The sequence below is a fragment of the Caretta caretta genome, chromosome 23 (genome assembly GCF_965140235.1).
Source record: "Caretta caretta isolate rCarCar2 chromosome 23, rCarCar1.hap1, whole genome shotgun sequence".
NCBI lineage: Eukaryota > Metazoa > Chordata > Testudines > Cheloniidae > Caretta > Caretta caretta.
The window spans coordinates 11,612,802-11,618,417 of record NC_134228.1 but is presented as its reverse complement, the minus strand read 5'-3'; the positions used below and the strand labels follow the sequence as shown (position 1 = coordinate 11,618,417).

Here is a 5,616-nt window from a genome sequence, read left to right as displayed (position 1 = left end):
TTTAAAAGTTTACAACTTTAAAATTTATTGAATGACAGCCTTCTTTTTTTTGGGCAATCCTCTGTGGTGGAGTGGCTGGTTGGCCGGAGGCCCCCCACCGCGTTCTTGGGCGTCTGGGTGTGGAGACTATGGAAATTGGGGAGGAGGGCGGTTGGTTACAGAGGGGCAGCAGTGGCAGTCTGTGCTCCAGCTGCCTTTGCTGCAGCTCAACCATACACTGGAGCATACTGGTTTGGTCCTGCAGCAGCCTCAGCATTGAATCCTGCCTCCTCTCATCATGCTGCCGCCACATTTGAGCTTCAGCCCTGTCTTCAGCCCGCCACTTACTCTCTTCAGCCCGCCACTTACTCTCTTCAGCCCTCCACCTCTCCTCCCGGTCATTTTGTGCTTTCCTGCACTCTGACATTATTTGCCTCCACGCATTCATCTGTGCTCTGTCAGTGTGGGAGGACAGCATGAGCTCGGAGAACATTTCATCGCGAGTGCGTTTTTTTTTCTTTCTAAGCTTCACTAGCCTCTGGGAAGGAGAAGATCCTGTGATCATTGAAACACATGCAGCTGGTGGAGAAAAAAAAAGGGACAGCGGTATTTAAAAAGACACATTTTATAAAACAGTCGCTACACTCTTTCAGGGTAAACCTTGCTGTTAACATTACATACATAGCACATGTGCTTTCGTTACAAGGTCGCATTTTGCCTCCTCCCACCGCGTGACTACCCCCTCAACCTTCTCCCCTCCCTGTGGCTAACAGCGGGGAACATTTCTGTTTAGCCACAGGCAAACAGCCCAGCAGGAATGGGCTCCTCTGAGTGTCCCCTGAAGAAAAGCACTCTATTTCAACCAGGTGATCATGAATTATATCTCACTCTCCTGAGGATAACACAGAGAGATAAAGAACGGATTTTGGTTGAATGCCAGCAAACATACACTGCAATGCTTTGTTCTACAGTGATTCCCGAGTACGTGTTACTGGCCTGGAGTGGTAAAGTGTCCTACCATGAAGGATGAAATAAGGCTGCCCTCCCCAGAAACCTTTTGCAAAGGCTTTAGGACTACATCTAGGAGAACCGCAAATGCCAGGGCAAAGTAATCCTTTCACATGCTTGCTTTTAAACCATGTATAGCATTTTAAAAGGTACACTCACCAGAGGTCCCTTCTCCGCCTGCTGGGTCCAGGAGGCAGCCTTGGGTGGGTTCAGGGGGTGCTGGCTCCAGGTCTAGGGTGAGAAACAGTTCCTGGCTGTCGGGAAAACCGATTTCTCCGCTTGCTTGCTGTGAGCTATCTACAACCTCCTCCTCATCATCATCTTCTTCGTCCCCAAAACCTACTTCCGTATTGCCTCCATCTCCATTGAAGGAGTCAAACAACACGGCTGGGGTAGTGGTGGCTGAACCCCCTAAAATGGCATGCAGCTCATCATAGAAGCGGCATGTTTGGGGCTCTCACCCAGAGCGGCTGTTCGCCTCTCTGGTTTTCTGGTAGGCTTGCCTCAGCTCCTTCAGTTTCATGCGGCACTGCTTCGGGTCCCTGTTATGGCCTCTGTCCTTCATGCCCTGGGAGATTTTGACAAAGGTTTTGGCATTTCGAAAACTGGAACGGAGTTCTGATAGCACGGATTCCTCTCCCCAAACAGCGATCAGATCCCGTACCTCCCGTTCGGTCCATGCTGGAGCTCTTTTGCGATTCTGGGACTCCATCATGGTCACCTGTGCTGATGAGCTCTGCATGGTCACCTGCAGCTTGCCACGCTGGCCAAACAGGAAATGAGATTCAAAAGTTCGCGGTTCTTTTCCTGTCTACCTGGCCAGTGCATCTGAGTTGAGAGTGCTGTCCAGAGCGGTCATAATGGAGCACTCTGGGATAGCTCCCGGAGGCCAATACCATCGAATTGTGTCCACAGTACCCCAAATTCGAGCCAGCAATGTCGATTTAAGCGCTAATCCACTTGTCAGGGGTGGAGTAAGGAAATCGATTTTAAGAGCCCTTTAAGTCGAAATAAAGGGCTTCATCGTGTGGACGGGTGCAGGTTTAAATCGATTTAACGCTGCTAAATTCGACCTAAAGTCCTAGTGTAGACCAGGGCTGAGAGTGTCCACACAGGGCTTTAATGCAGTTTAGCTAATCCACTTCTAATTCACATCTGTAGGGCAGGTCTACATTTTGAAACAGTGCAGCTGCAGGGCTGAAGTAGACTCTACCTTGCTGACAGGAGGGGTGCTGCCATTGGCATAGTAGATAAGGCACCTCCCCAGGAGGCGGTAGCGAGGTTGACGGAAGAATTCTCCCACTGACGTAGCGCTGACTACACAGAGGGTGGTTAGGTCAGTCTAGCCACGTCTCCCAGGGGGCGTGGATTTTGAGAGGCACAGCTATGCCAATGTAAATTCCCAGTGTAGACCAGCCCTTGGTGCCTCTTGTACAAACCCATTGGGTTTAATGGGGTTGCACACTTGAGAGGAGCTGGCCTAAGGTAGTGGGTTTCTTTTCACAAGCAAGGTACAAAGAAACTAGCTTCTTAAAAGAGCCCAAACACAGCTCAACAATGTAAAGGGCTCCCATAAAACACCTCCCTAAACTAGGGAAAAGCCACCATCATGCCATGTTTTTCTGCAGTGCCATGGGCCAGATTCACCAGTACCGTTTGGTTGCTTTGCACCATTCTGTGGTGACGAACAGCTGTGCACCCCGTTTAACTGGCTAGTTAATTACGGCTGCTTTGGGACACTGGTGCAGCAGCCCAATTTAAAGCAGGACTAGGGATGTCTTCACTTTCCCCCATTATTTGATCACAGACTCCTGGGGTTTTCTATGCATTTGCTCCTATTTACTCCCAGATTATCCTCTTTTTTCTAGCCTTAATCCCATCTACAGGGGGCTGGCTCCCAGATTCACAGGATGTATTTTTTCCTCCAAAAGGCAGAGTTAGTGGCTGTAGCCTTGGAGCTAATTATGATCTTCCTCATCCCTAAATTCTAAATCACTTGCACAAAAGATGTCACAGAATTGCAGCGCCTGTCTCTGCTGGGTGGAACGCTCCATCCCGGCACCGCTCTGCCTCTGCTTCGTCGTGTCTAACCTTTGTTCAAAGAGTGGGAGGATGTTGTCCTAAAGATATCTGATGATTTCTACAAACAAATCAAGGTCAGCGTTGCATCAACTCCTCTCAGCCTCTGTTTGTGCTAAAATGGATGTTTTAATTATTCATTTTCAGAGAGTTATAATCCGTGTTCCCTCTAAGCTGCACGCCTGCACGGCCGCACAAAAGTCAATCAAGTCCCGTGCACTCGATGAGCAGAGCCGTGCACATCCGGCAATTCGTGTTGCGGTGCCCCTCGCCCTGCTGTTCTTGCCCTCTGCCTTGGAGCCCCTGGCCAGCTGCTCCCGGGACTCTCTTGCTCCTGTGCGGGGGGGGGGAGGGGACACTGATATCAGGGTGCCCCTCGCCTCCCTCCCGCCATGTCCGCAGAGCCGGGGGGGTGGGGGTGGGGACAGGGCTCTGGAGTTAGATGGAGCTGCTGGCAGCTGCTGTGGTCTGAAGGAGCCTTCAGACTGGCAAGTGCCACTGTGCTTAGAGACAGCTCATGGTCTCTCATGCAGTTCCCCAGTTGCCAGCACACAAACACCCTGTCTTTGTGTCTCTCACACACTGCCTCTGTCTCTCTCTCTCTCACACATATGCACACACACACACACACACACACACACACACAGAGTCTCTCTCACTCTCTCAAACACACACACAATAAGCCTCTAACCTATGTCTGAGCTATTGAAGTCCTCAAATCATTGTTTAAAGACTTCAAGGTGGAGAGAATCCTCCAGCAAGTGACCCGTGCCCCATGCTGCAGAGGAAGGCGAAAAACCCCCAGGGCCTCTTCCAATCTGCCCTGGAGGAAAATTCCTTCCTGACCCCAAATAAGGTGATCAGCTAAACCCTGAGCATGTGGGCAAGACTCACCAGCCAGGCACCCAGGAAAGAATTCTCTGTAGTAACTCAGATCCCACCCCATCTAACACCACATCACAGGCCATTGGGCATATTTACTGCTAATAGTCAAAGTTCAATTAATTGCCAAAATTAGGCTATCCCATCATACCATCTCTTCCATAAACTTATCAAGCTTAGTCTTGAAGCCAGATAGGTCTTTTGCCCCCACTGCTCCCCTTGGAAGGCTGTTCCAGAACTTCACTCCTCTGATGGTTAGAAACCTTTGTCTAATTTCAAGTCAAATATTCTTGATGGCCAGTTTATATCCATTTGTTCTTGTGTCCACATTGGTACTGAGTTTAAATAATTCCTCTCCCTCCTTGGTATTTATCCCTCTGATATATTTATAGAAAGCAATCATATCTCCCCTCAGCCTTCTTTTGGTTAGGCTAAACAAGCCAAGCTCTTTGAGACTCCTTTCATAAGACAGGTTTTCCGTTCCTTGTGTAAGCAGTGTCAGGATGAGCTCCACCCTGACATCTGGTGGTGAGGTGTGGCAAGTTGTGGAAAAGAACTTCAGGGGCTGATCTCATTTGCATAGGCACACCCACCCCGCCTAGAATGAGACCATAGCTGCCCAAATGGTCACTTTGGCTGCTGTGGGATCCCCAGTGTCTCTGTTATTGGGGCAGGAAGAATAAATTGTTATTACCCTGATTATGGGAACTGTGCTTGGAACTGTACGTGGCCTTTTGTTATGATGGAGGGATTCACCATCAACTAAGTAGCACTCGCTAGGCAAGGGTCATGGGTTCCAAAACTGTGTGAATGGAGAGAGGTTGGGGACAAGTACTAATACTTGGTGGCATGGGCCCCCTTGGTGAGGGCCTTATATGCTAATTGCACTTCCTCCTCTCTCCACTGTGGAATATCAGAGCTAATTTTGATTTCATTAAAAGTCTAGTTATAGGCTGCTGAGCTCATTTTGGGCTGACAGTGCACCAACACTGGGGCTCCCCTACTACAAGCTGAATTCACCTAAGAGCTGAAATCACTGAGTGTTGTGTTAAGTAGTGGGGGAGCCGGAAGATATATTGTGGAGCAGTTGGTGGGCCGGCTGGTGGAGCAGTTTGTGGATGGCAGGAGCTGCTTGTGGAGCTGAGCGAAGGAGTTCGTGGGGCGGCTGGCGGAGCGGAGCGCAGCCGAGCGAAGGAGTTTGTGGGGCGGCTGGCGGAGCAGAGCGCAGCCGAGCGAAGGAGTTCGTGGGGCGGTCAGCTTCAGATCATGTAAGGTGCCTCTTACCCCCGTCCCATTTCCACCCAGGTTGGGAGGTAAAGCTCCGCAGATAAACTTTCGAACTCTGGGGCGGCCCTGACCAGGGACAGAGACTTTTGGGGCATTGGACTTTTGGGACTTTGAGTGATTTGGGGTTGCTGGACTCAAGAACCAAAGGGAAAAGGGCATGCCCCAATTTGCTTGGGGTGGGTTTTTGCTCATGGGTTTTGTTATGAATCCTGTTGGTGGTGTTTCCCAAACATAATGCCACATTGTTTCTCTCTGTTATTAAAAGGCTTTTGCTACACTCAGACTATGTGCTTGCGAGAGGGGAAGTATTGCCTCTTGGAGGCGCCCAGCGGGGGTGGTATATATTTGTCCCAGGTCACTGGGTGGGGGCTCGAGCCGGTT

At 50.1% G+C, this 5,616-nt stretch overlaps 1 long non-coding RNA gene across 1 annotated transcript; it reads right to left on the bottom strand.

Annotated features, from left to right (window-relative positions):
* LOC125627958 (uncharacterized) lies at nucleotides 1-2,192 on the bottom strand. The gene is made up of 2 exons (XR_012665839.1): nucleotides 1,147-2,192; nucleotides 1-558 (listed from the first exon to the last, which is right to left on the bottom strand). It is a non-coding gene; the product is annotated as an uncharacterized LOC125627958 (long non-coding RNA).
* Nucleotides 2,193-5,616: the final 3,424 nt, after the last annotated feature.